This window comes from Cyprinus carpio, chromosome A3 (genome assembly GCF_018340385.1).
Source record: "Cyprinus carpio isolate SPL01 chromosome A3, ASM1834038v1, whole genome shotgun sequence".
In the NCBI taxonomy this organism is placed as follows: Eukaryota; Metazoa; Chordata; class Actinopteri; order Cypriniformes; family Cyprinidae; genus Cyprinus; species Cyprinus carpio.
In genome coordinates, this window is record NC_056574.1 from 25,981,817 (window position 1) to 25,994,748 (window position 12,932).

Genomic DNA, 12,932 nt, shown 5'->3' on the forward strand with positions numbered 1-12,932 from the left:
AAAAAGTGTTACATAAATAAGCATTGACTTAATATATCATGTATATATCTGCATTATATCAGCCATTAACCTTCCTAAAACACTCATTTTAGTCAACCACTAAAGCATAGATGTAAGTGGGATGCATAATTAAAGAGGGATGAATGCTTAAAGGGATACTCCATCCCAAAATAAAATTTTTGTCACTTAATCACTTACCCCCATGTCTTCTGAACACAATTTAAGATATTTTGGATGAAAACCTGGAGGCCTGTGACTGTCCCATAGACTGCCAAATAAACAACAGGTTTTCATTCAAAATATCTTAAATTGTGTTCCCGAAGATGAACAGAGCTTTTTCGGGTTTGGAACGACATAGGGGTAAGTGATTTATGACAAAATTTTCATTTTGGAGTGGAGTATCCCTTTAACATACTGTAGCTGAAGAAATACAAATAGAGAAATAAAGTGGGCTTAATAGTTAATTAAGTGTGAGGGGTTGTAAACCTTGTTTGCTGGTATCAGGGGATCGACTATTGGCTGCACTGAGAAACAGTGAAGGAACATGAGCCCTAACGCTACCAGACAGGAGGCATCCCTGTGTGCATCTTTCCATTCCTCAGGCCTGTCTGATGCCTCCTTAAAAAAAAAAAAGAATTCTAAATAAATAAATAAACAATCTGCAGTCAGGTGTTCTCTCATTCTGTACGGCTGCGCAAACCCCCCCCCCCCCCCCAAAAAAAAACAAAAAAAAATTCAATCAAATCCTTACTCTCTCTTTCTTCTCTGCATCAGCCTGTGAAAACCCTTCAGCTACCATAATCAGGACTCACTCCCAAATCTCTTTAATTCACTCGCCTTCTTTTTCTTTCCACATCTCTCTGACCTGCACATATGTCTTTCTCTCTCTCTTTCTGTCCTTCCCTACATCACTACTTCTCTCCGTTCCCTTCAAGAGAACAGTCCTAAAGGACGAGTATGCCGGTTTTGATTAGATGTAACAATGCATGAAGAACATAATGAGAGAGGAAATGATGGAATGATTGTAGGCTCCGCTGAAGCCGCGTGTCAGAGGGACAGAAACAAGCAGAATTAATTAGTTGCAGCAGGAAGACCCTTCCAGAACACAGAGGTCACCCGACACTGACCTTTAAAACCAGGAGATCCGATTGGCTGATGATGCACATGTAATACGATGAGCATAATGAGCAAGGATTTTATCAATTAAGCATCAGAGAGTGAAAAGAGAGAGCTATTCTGTCTATCTTTTTTCTGCCTTCCTCTTCTCCTTTGTTGTTATTTTTTGTGTGCCTGTTCATTTTGCAGTTCACCTGCCAGCTTACATGGAATCAAGTACGTAATTAGGGGTGTCTGGCTGTGTGTGTGTTTGTGTGTGTGTGTTGGTGTGTGTGTGCATGTCCAAACTCACATGTGAGTGAATAATAATGCCTAATGAAACATCATGATGTGTTCACTCATGCCGAATTGAATCTACCCAGAAATCTCAATTTAATGAAGTGCTTTTGTGTGTGTGTCTGAATGTACAAATGTGCCAGTCTCAAAATAATATTTTGTATGTGTGTGCTCCAAATAACCTCTCACAAATCATTTACATTGTGCCAGGATCAAAATTCAGACGTTTGGGGTCAGTAAGATTTTATTTTGTTTTTGAAAGAAGTCTCTTATGTCAACAAGGTTGCATTTATTTAATAAAGAATACAGTAAAACCATAACAGAAAACCGAAACATTGTGAATCCTTCAGAAATCATTCTAATATGCTGATTTGGTGCTCAAGAAACATTTCTTTTTATTACCAATGTTCACAGTTAAATGAATGGTTATTGTAACAGTGTGAAAGTCTTTACTTTCACTTTTGATCAATTTAATGCACCCTTGCTAAATAAAATTAATTTCTTTAAAAAAAAAATCATTCTGACCCCAATCAGTTTTTAAACCACATTTCATTTAATGCTGTTTTAAGCCCTAAATTTAAAGTTAACATGAAATGGCATCATATATTTGGCATCATTTACAAAAGAACATCATTTGAAATAGAACTCTTTTGAAACATTCCAAATGTTTTTCTGTAAATTTTGATCAATTTAATGCATTTTTTCTGAATAAACAAATACATTTCTTGAAAAATTGATTCTCACTCACCCCAAATTTTTAAACAGTATTAAACATACTAAATACAAGGAGAATATTACTGAAAACACTTGCACAAAAAAAGATACAAGGATCAAACTTCTACGAAAATATTTGACCTTGACTGATCTACATTTATGTTCAAAGGGACTTTGAATGCACATCTCTACTCTATATCTCAAATCTGCATATATAATATTATTCACGAGAGATTCTGTCAGTTACATATTTTCTATCTCGCTAATACATTTCCAAAAGAATGGAGAGAAAGTGAGGTGCAAAGCATGAGAAAAAGAATGCTGTATGAGCGTCTTTCCTGTTCATTAAGATGGCCTATTCGCCATTCAGAATAAGAGCCTCTTTTAATAACGTCTTATCTTCTCTGCTTGGATCCAGAAGGGGCCGACACAGTGCTTCTGCCTCAGCCACATTAAAAAGCAGTTTACTGGACATACTTGGAATGAATTTATGTGCCTTTTGGGTATATTCAGCAAACCAGATCTCAATAATATTTTTTTATATGTATACAATATATATACATATATATATATATATACATATATACATATATATACATATATACATATATATATATATATATACACACACACACACACACACACACATATATATATATATATATACATATAGCATAATAGAAATCAAATGTATAATGTATTTATATTCTAATCTGATTCAATATTTAAAGATCTCTCATTCTGCTCCATTTCATTACAAAAAGCATCAAAATGCTTATAAAGTGCTTCCTTCAGTCTCTATGTTGTGTCATGACAGCAACTTAAACTTTAAAACAGAAATTAATAGCATAATTTTTCTTCCTTACAATAAACAAGCTTTATCTTGAACGTAGTCAAAATTCTGCAGAAAGCTTTTTTTGCAAATCAAACAAGGCAGTTCAATATTATTCATTTGTGTGCCTGCAGTGTCATGGGCAATTCCAGGATTTTCATTTTAGGGGGGCTCAGCCCCTATTGAGAATATATATATATATATATATATATATATATATATATATATATATATATATATATATATATTATATATTATTATTATTATTATTTTTTCCAAATGAAAATGCCAACATCGTTTTATAAAGTACATGCATTCATATATTCTTAATTTTCACTGGAGGAAACCTGTGGTGTGATTAGGGGTGAACGCAGCAAGAAAACTTAGGTTACAGTATGGTGAACCAATTGCTCCCCCATGATATTTTGTAAACTGTATTTATGACAAAGAACTGCACAGATGCAGATATTATAGAAATCTATTGATAAACACACACCTTGTCCTCTGTTTCTCGCTCTGCGCAGCCGCAGTCTGTGTGCGGATTGAAAAAGAACACTCTGAAAGATGGGGAGCAGCCGATCGAAGTCTGCCACTTTTTTCATATGAAATTTAAAGGGGACTGAGGTGATCAAGAATTCATGTACAGTTTATGGAACTAATCGCAAAATTTTAGGGGGGCTGAGTAGTCATTTTTTAAGCTATAGCCCCCCTAAAAATGACCTAGCGATGCCCATGTGCAATGTGAATGTAGGCTAATGTAACCTGTACAGACTGCTACTGCATCAGAATCGAAAATAGTGTTAGCGAGCCCCAAGGAGACAATAAACGACGTGATTAAATGATAAGATCAGAAGGCAGAGCGCTTGAGCGTGACTAGGAGCCTCAAGTGTAGAGTGCTGTGCATTGAAATAACATTTAATGTTTTTTTTAATCATTAACATTACAAATTCTATTCATAATCGAAATTAAAATCAACACAAAATCAACAACAATAGAAATCATTCTAAAACACCCATAACTCACACACACACATGCATAAAAAAGGAACTGTCAAAGGAAATAACTCTCTATATGGAGAGTTTACTAACTTATATAAATACATTTTATGTGCCATATTGTCAAATAAAGGCTCTTCAGTAGGTGTGCAAGTGTGTAAGTGTGTGTATTCCAGAGAGAGAGACTGAGAGGGAGAGCATCATCAAAACCAATGGTGCAAAGCGGGCAACCCATCTGCCACAAAGGAACAATAACGCCTTCAGTGTGTGTGTATGTGTGTGTTAAACACCCTGAGGCTGCACTGTGATAAATTACTCCTTTTTCTTTTCCCCCCAGAGAGTCCGGCTGAAGGAAGGGAGGGTGAGAGGTTTGGTACATGACTGCAAATATCAAATTAATATAGAGCAGGAATTGCAGGACATCAGGACATAAATATGAAATCAAAGTATCACACTCATTCATCTGTTACGCTTCTGTAAACCACAGCAGCACATGGAACAAACCACCATGCAGATGAGGAATTAAAAACACAAGGAAAGCAATGAAAAACAGAAAGGAAGTATGTTCTTATTTGTGAACATCATGACTGCAGGGTGAATATATGCAGAGGGAGAGCGCATGCTGTTTTCTTATCTCAATCACACTGTGTGTGTGTGTGTGTGTGTGTGCGCTGAGAGAGCCGACTGATAGTGACAGCAAAATCTTGCCAAAGGCTGTGCAGTTGTTACACTGATAAGACAATGTTCTTTAAAAAAGGGTTTTGCTCTTTTTGTCCTATATAACTTAAAAAAAAGCACTATTAAAAATGAGACGTCATTTATTACAACCAATAGAATCATTATCAGTCAGCACTACTGATTGTGTAAAATATTCTTCTTCTACTATTTATTTTAATTATTAATTTTAATAATATAATTGCATTTATATTAATAATGGTTATTTTTTTAAATGCTGTTTAATTTCATACATTAAGTATGACTTAAGTGTCCCAATGTCGTTAAGTACCCTGGCGATCATAGTATATAATATTACATATTCTTAATAATAGTTAACGACATAGTATATAATAATATTATTCTTAATAATTTTTTTTTCAATTAAATAATAATAATAATAATTTAATTCTAGCAACCAAAATAATATTTCTAAATTTCTGAATTATGTATTTATTTGTTTGTTTGATTTTATTTTTCTTTAAATATACAGATTATACGCTATACACAGTGACCCCAAAATATGTGGACACTTAAATCACACCTAAACCTGTATGAATTTCATTGCAATAAATAAAAAAGTAAGTGCCATGTTAAAATGAATGCCACTAGGTATTGTATTTTGTAATATAATGAATTTCATACACATACATGAAATGAACTTCCCTCCATCCCCTTCATTCTTTGTCTGTCTTTCTCTTTTAATACACAGACACCTCAAGACATAGAAAATGAGTGCTCAATCACAGCCACTTATGAAGTGATGTGGAGTGACAGAAGCTTAGTGGAGTTCATTTCCTGTTTAAATGAAGTCATTTCCTGTGTCAGTAGCCTCTTAAGAGCTATGACCTCAAAATAAACATCACTTATTACATGATTAAACACCTTACTGAAAAAAAGCACAATTTATACACACACCCCCAGACTAAGCGAGAGATTAGACGTGCCTGACATTAATGCAGTGTGAGACTGCAGCAGCATGATAAGGAAAAGTGCTTTTAAAATCTCATTATTCAACCTGTATAGTGCTCCGCTAAGAATGTATCTACTGAGAGCGTGAAGGTAAATGCAAATGTACGGCAAAAATGGCGGAAAACGTGTCACACAGACGGAGGGCTAAACATAAAGTGATATCTATGTATCTGTATCCGTCATTCTGTGTCACTCTTCATCTATCTCTCGAACAGCATTATGGTTCATTAGCAAGCAGGTGTTCAGTTTTATCCTTTTGCATATCTATTTACAGGCTGAATAGATGCAGCACCTCTTGAAGGACATAATGTCATTGAAATGTCCCTTCCCACTCGCCCTATTTCCTGCCTGTGAATGTGTTTCTTTTTAGGCTGCTTTCGCATTTTATCAGAGAGCATAGCAAATGAGTTGGGAGCTGAATTTGGCAGCAGTGGTCTGTAATTGTTTTAAATAAGCCTCATGCGTCATGCCAAATAATGGCAGCTCAATGAAGACATTAATCTACACAAGTACATCTGTGCAACTTCATTTACCATCCTCCCCCTCGTGACTTCAACCGTGCGCCGCTATAAACGGTCCCTGTGGTCCCTCTGCTAACCGAAGACATGTCTACTTATTAAACAGCCTTTTGGTGATTTAACTGAAGAACCGCACAAAGCGTAACATCTCTGACATTCATTTCACAATTATCTGTCCATCTCTCTGTTCTTTCTCCTCTGTTCTCTCTTCCTCTATTTGAGTCTCTCTCTCTTTTAAAACAGGAGGAATTTTCAGCTGTTAGCTACATAAATTATATGGTGATTGGGGCTGGGTGATATCACTAAAATAATTGCTTTTCAATATTTTTCAGTCTTAAGATGAAAATATCCCAATATGTATTTCAACTAAAATGGCATAAAGGGCCATTCTTCCCTGCTTTGAAAATCTGAGACCACCAGTGAAAGTGCATCGATTTTGCATTTTAATACAATTCATTTTATTACAAATAATTTTATTAGCATAACAATTTGACTAAGAAGCTGTGCTTCAGTGGAAGCAAGAAGGTCCAGTCTTTTGCACAAAGAAGTTCACACGATCAGAGTCACAAATTTAGTAATTAAAGACCTAGAACATTTATTATTTTACAGATTTAAAGTTTTTAAATGTGAACAAAAATTTAGTTTTTAATTTTAAGATTTTCAATATGGACTCCATTACACATTATCACAAACATTTGAACAGATTTCTAAGAGAGATAACACAAACAAATCTCTGAAGAGTTTTGAAACAATTCACTGAAATGATCATTTAGAACAAATTTACTGAAATGTTTAAAATCAGCGAAGCACGTTAAATCATCCTGATGTTCTTAAAAATATCAGCACTAGAAAAATCAGTGTGGATATTTGTTATATCACCTTGCCCTAGTGATGAAATCCACTGTCTGGCCTGTCAGTGCTATGGTGTTAGATAGTGTGTAGCTTTTGCATTATGCATGATTTATCCAGACAAACAGGTAAAAGCCCTCAGCAGGACAACACAGCAGAGAGGAATAGAGAGAGAGGCAAATACACACTCACATATATGTCTGCCATCGTCTACTGTATTGGTAATTAATTCATCTGCCAATCATAGTGCTGATTAATCATCAGTTACTCAAGTTTAACCTTAATTTTGGGGTTAAAATATCTTAAACAAAAACCATGTTAAAAGAATTACAACCAGACACATTTCTGAAAAGTGTATATCAACTCTGGTTTAAAAGAGAGGTACAGATTTTTATACTATCTGGTTATTAAGTTTTGATTAGGTCAGAGGAACATACACGAATCTGAAGTGAAAATAAGTTAATACTATTGTTTTTCATTTTTAATGTGTACATCACATCTGGGACCTGTGGAAGCCAGTTTCTGCCACTGAATAAATAAATAAATAAATAAATAAAGGATCTGCAACTTTTTCTCTCATAATTCCTACTTTGTTTCTTGGATTTTCTTTTTTTTTGATTGAATGATTCGTTTCATACCATGGTAGAAACGGGCTTCCACAGGGAACTCATAACAGCAAAAGTCAAATTCATGAACATGGAGGTTAACGTAGACGTACAGAAATACACATGCATATGTGTTACACACACACTGTCAAGGTGATGCATTGACTTCACCTTCAGGCAATAGATTTGGGCAGACAGAGAGCATCAGAGCCAATACAATGCTCACTAGTGATAGAAGAGGCTGTCTCTCTCTCTCTTTCACACACAAACACACACAACATCAGAGTTTTCTTTTCATCCTCTCTATTCTTTTGTAGCCTTGGTGTATCTCACAGGAAATATATTCCCCAGCACGTTAAGTGAAATGACCTTCCATGTAACAGACTCGGATATATCTGTGGCTGTATTTATTTATCTTCTTCTCTTGCTCTCTTTCACTCATAAGCATGCATTTAAACATCAAACACTGATAATATCATATTTGATTGCGTATAGCACAGACTGATTTTTATCTGTTGTAAAAGATCCAAAACTAAGCCAATCAAGCCATCTCCAGACTAAGAGGCTTACAGGCTTAGCTGACTTAAACCAGACATTAAACTAGACTACATCCTAAGTGACTAACTGGCTAATTACTTTTCTGTCTTGAAGCTTTAGTCATGCTTCAAATGAGCACAGACTTTGTGAAGAAAGGCTAACAAATTAACCCTTTAAGGGTTAGTTAAACCAGAAATCAAACATTTGCAGTAGGACTTTTTTCTATGGAAAATAAAAGGGTACATTTTAAAGAATGTTCACACTGCCTTTTTTATTCAAAGACAAATGAAAAGGCTGATTTTTTTTTTTTTTGAAGTAAGTTTAGATTTTGTTAGGTTTCACTATAATTGTTTTAGTTTTCAAGGTTCAGTTTACAAGTTCAAAAATTTGGCCTCAGTAACTGTTCTTTATTTACTTGAGTATTTTATGCTTAACAATACTGTGACAAATAATAATGCACCTAAATGTATTTAATCCAAAATACAGTAAAACACTAATAATGTTAAATATTATTACAATTTAAAGTAACTGCCTAAATTATAAACAACTGTTATATTTTAAAAAGTAATGTATTCCTGTGATGCAGAGCTGTATTTTCATCACCCATTACTTCAGCCTCCAGTGTCACATGATCCTTCAGAAATCATTCTAATATACTGATTTGCTGCTTAAAAAAATCACTATTAATTCTTAAAACAACTGTCCTGTTTAATATTTTTATGGAAACCATGATACATTTCTTTCAGGATTCTTTCATGAACAAAGAGTTCAAAAGAACAGCATTTATTTGAAATAGAAATATTTTGTAACATTATAAAAAACACTTTTGACCAATTTAATGCATGCTTGCTGAATATCTACCCCACTACCTAACCCCATATTTTTGAATGGTAGTGTGTGTACTAACAGCTTTCAAATTTTCAGTCTCAGTTTAATGCTCCTCAGTCTAGTGTTGTTAAAGTATATAGTGGCACAAGTTTTATAATATACAGTATTTCTAAAATTAACATTTAGTTAATTTTAGAATCATGAAAATGTATTTAAATTTACTTAAAATTTTCCAAGTTATGACGGATTTATATGGAAGAAGAGCAGTGTGAACATTCTTTCAAACATCTAATTTTATGTTCCACAGGAGATAGAAACCCATATGGGTTTGGAACAACATGGGGGTGAGCAAATGATGAGGAGAGGATGGGCCCATGGGCAGTACTGACCTTCTTTGTAGGAGCCTAAAGACAGGATTACCTCTCAAGACCCCCCCTCCCTCCTGTTCGGAGCCAAGGGTGTGATGATGTTTCTAGGCCACCACACACACCTCCAGCATCCTACGGCGCAACCGTGTATCAATGTGGCCAACACAACAAAACAATGCTATGTGTGTGTGCGCACATAACAGAGTGTGAGTGTGTGCGTGTTATCCCTGTTGTTCCCTCCCCTCCTCCCCTCTTTCTCTCCAGGGACATTTGTAGTCTAAATGGCTGCCCTTCCAAAATCCCCAAATTACCCCCAATCAACCCTGCCCTTCCACTTTCTGATCCTTCTGTGTGTGTGGCTGTGTGCGCAATGTGCATACGTGGGCTATTAGCATTCAAGGAGAACTGGTTGGACTTGACACCCCTTTAAAGGGGTGTCCAGTAGGGGGGCAGTTATGCTGCATTCACGCCATGTCGTAATTACTGTAATTTCAAGATGACAACATGTGACGTTCTACTCTACACCCCTGGACTATCGCACTATCAATGCCTAAACATAGCGCCTTATAAATCTGAGGTGGTCAGGTGGTACAAGATGTAGCTCTTAGTAAATTCCCAGTTCACAAGTTGCTATTACAAGATCTAAGAGGACATGAACGCTTTTTACAAGTTGGAATTTCGTAATCACAGTAATTAGATATGGCGTGAAAGCACCTTTAGACCTCGTCCTGATCTTAATGACCTCAATGATCATGATGAGTCAAGACAGAGCAAAGATAACAGTAGCTGCACTCCAAAGTCACCTTCCCGTAAGCGACGAGAGGAGCCAAAAAGGCCAGTTGGCCTGGAAGATTGGGACGGGGGGTACTATTTTTGTTACGCTGGCTCGAGCTGGTCCTGCGGTTTCTCTGTTGCCCCCTCTGGGCTCAGTTACTACAGTGAAACTGTGGCACCAAAATGGCTCCCAGTGCAGAGACTATGCGAAAGGATAAATGATTTGGCGCTACTGTGAGGGCTTGCTCACTTGTGTGAGGGAAAAAGAACTGACAAGGTGACAAAAAACTGCTGACAGGAACCACTCTTAAATGTGTCAATATAATTGTGAACAGCTTGACGTGACCTCTGACAAAAACTGACATTACAACACAATCCATTTGCTTTCATCAAACCAACCCTACCAAAAAAAAACAGATAAAGTCAGCATAAAACATACATTTTCATAATGTACATTTCTATGCTAAATTCTATATTTTATCAGTGTACATTTTTCAAAAGGGATATGCCTTTTCAAAAAAAATATGTTAATCGATAAGTAATTATCTATTTAAGCAAGCTATTGTAGCACTGCAGCCTTTCCAAAAGCCTGTCAATAGTCAACGCAGTAATTTAATGCAGATTAACATTAACGCAATAAAGGCGACACCAATAATAGCAAATTATAGATGCTCTCAAGGGAGAACTTGACCTTCACCCTCCACGTCTCATCCACCATCTCAGGTCCCAGCAGGGAGAGGCTCAAATAAATATGTCCTGATTCCTGGGACATTTTTCCTCTCCACAACTGACTGCAACTTTACTTTCAGGTTTCAGGTCTTGCTTTATTCTGGTATAAAACATCAACTTTTTGGAATCAAATTAATTCCTGACAGATAAAATCAGGTTTCACTGGAAGTAAAATGGGTTGCAAAAGCAATCTGATGCTGAATTTAAATTCAGATATTAAAACAACATTGAATGAAATGTGATTTAAATATTAAACATTAAAATGTGCAACCATTCAGACTTTGGGGTCAGAAAATTGTATTTAACAAGGATGCATTAAATTGATCAAAAGTGAAAGTTTCACATTGTTACAAAAAATTAAGGTTTTTAAATAAATGCTGTTCTTTTGAACCTTCTATTCTTTAAATAATCCTGAAAAAATTTATCACGCTTTCCACAATAATATAAAGAAGCTCAACTGTATTTAAAATTTCTAATAATAAGAAATGTTTCTTGAGCGCCAAATCAGATATTCAAATGATCTCTGAAGGATCATGTGACCCTGAAGACTGGAGTAATGATGCAGCTTTGAAATCACATGAATAAATACAATTTTAAATATATTAAAATGGAAATTTTTAAATAGTATATTATTTAAACAACATTAATGTTTTACTGTCTTTGATCAAATAAATGCAGCCTTAGTGAGCATTTTTTCAAAACCATTGAAAAAAATCTTACCAACCCCCAAATTTTGAACGCCAAATTAAAAGATTATAAAGGCCATGCGGACAATGAACCAATAATATCATTACCATTCAACAGCAATCCAATTAAATGAAAAAATAAATAAATAAATAATCAAGTTGTGCTCTACATTATTTTTTTGCCAAATATTCTGTTGGACTAGGAAGCATTACAGAATTTAAATGAATTACTGATGCTGTTTCATGCTGTCTTATATTGTTAATTAAACATCTGGTTTAATTCAGCCACTCTACCTTAAAAAGTGATGGCTATTCTAGCAAGTACAAGCTAAATCTCACTCTATTATTTCAGCTCCATATATAAAGTGTAGATGTAAACACCGGACAAACACACAAAAAGTACACAGACAGACACAGTTGTGGTTGGGGTAAAGGAAAAACTTAATCCAAAAATCACTCTGCACACATGGGCGTACACACACACACACACACACACACACACACACACACACACACACACACACACACACACACACACACACACATTCTCTTAAGCTAGGATGGAAGAAGCCGATCTGTGGATGAAAGACATTCCTTATCAGCTTCCTCATAAAGGAACGGGAACAGAAGGTATTTACTCAGCGAGACAGACAGCGAGAGAGAGACTGAAGCTACAGAAAAGCAAGTTGTGTGGGTAGAAAGATTATGGTTGGGTTGCAGCAGCCACTGAGCCACTTCAAAGACTGTCACACTCTAATCAGAGAGAGAGAGAGAGAGAGAGAGAGAGAGAGAGCACATTTCTGTCCATTTCAGGTGAATTCAGACCCAACAATCCCTGTTTCATCCTACATCTCTCTCTTTCTCTCTCTCTCTCTCTCTCTCTCTCTTTCTGGGTCATGAAGTCAAGTGTGAAACAACAGCTCAGCGCATTAAAAAAGACCATCTCCTTTGTAGACATGCACCCATTCTAAGCCTGTTTTGATAAACATTCATAAACACACATTCATAGATGGTCATTTTTTGTCTTGTAACCCCTGCTGAGAGCATATGCCTTACTCTCTTGTCATTGTCACACACTCGCTCACAAGCACATCAGACGTACTGACAGCCCAATCAAGCCCATGCTGTCATTTCATTTTAATGACTCGCCCTGTCACTCATTCGCTGTTCTACAGGAAGCTGACGAACACTCACTGCGTCACTAAATAGATGAGTTGAATATAACCACCATTACCGAAGGAAAGGCTCCGGCGAACTGAAACACAGACTCTTACAAAGGAGCAAGGCTTTCAGTCCATTCACTTTGGATGTCGATATTATATGATGCATCAGTGCACTGCATCGTGGGCTGATAAATACAGAGTGGTAAATATTTAGAGGCCATACTGAAGGCCAGATTGTAAAAAGATGGTAAAATGA

General features: G+C 35.9%; 1 protein-coding gene across 6 annotated transcripts in view; it reads right to left on the bottom strand.

The window, feature by feature from the left end:
• Positions 1-12,932, bottom strand: part of znf385c (zinc finger protein 385C) — an 89,850-nt gene that overhangs the window by 25,649 nt on the left and 51,269 nt on the right. The gene's annotated exons all lie outside the window — the stretch shown is intronic.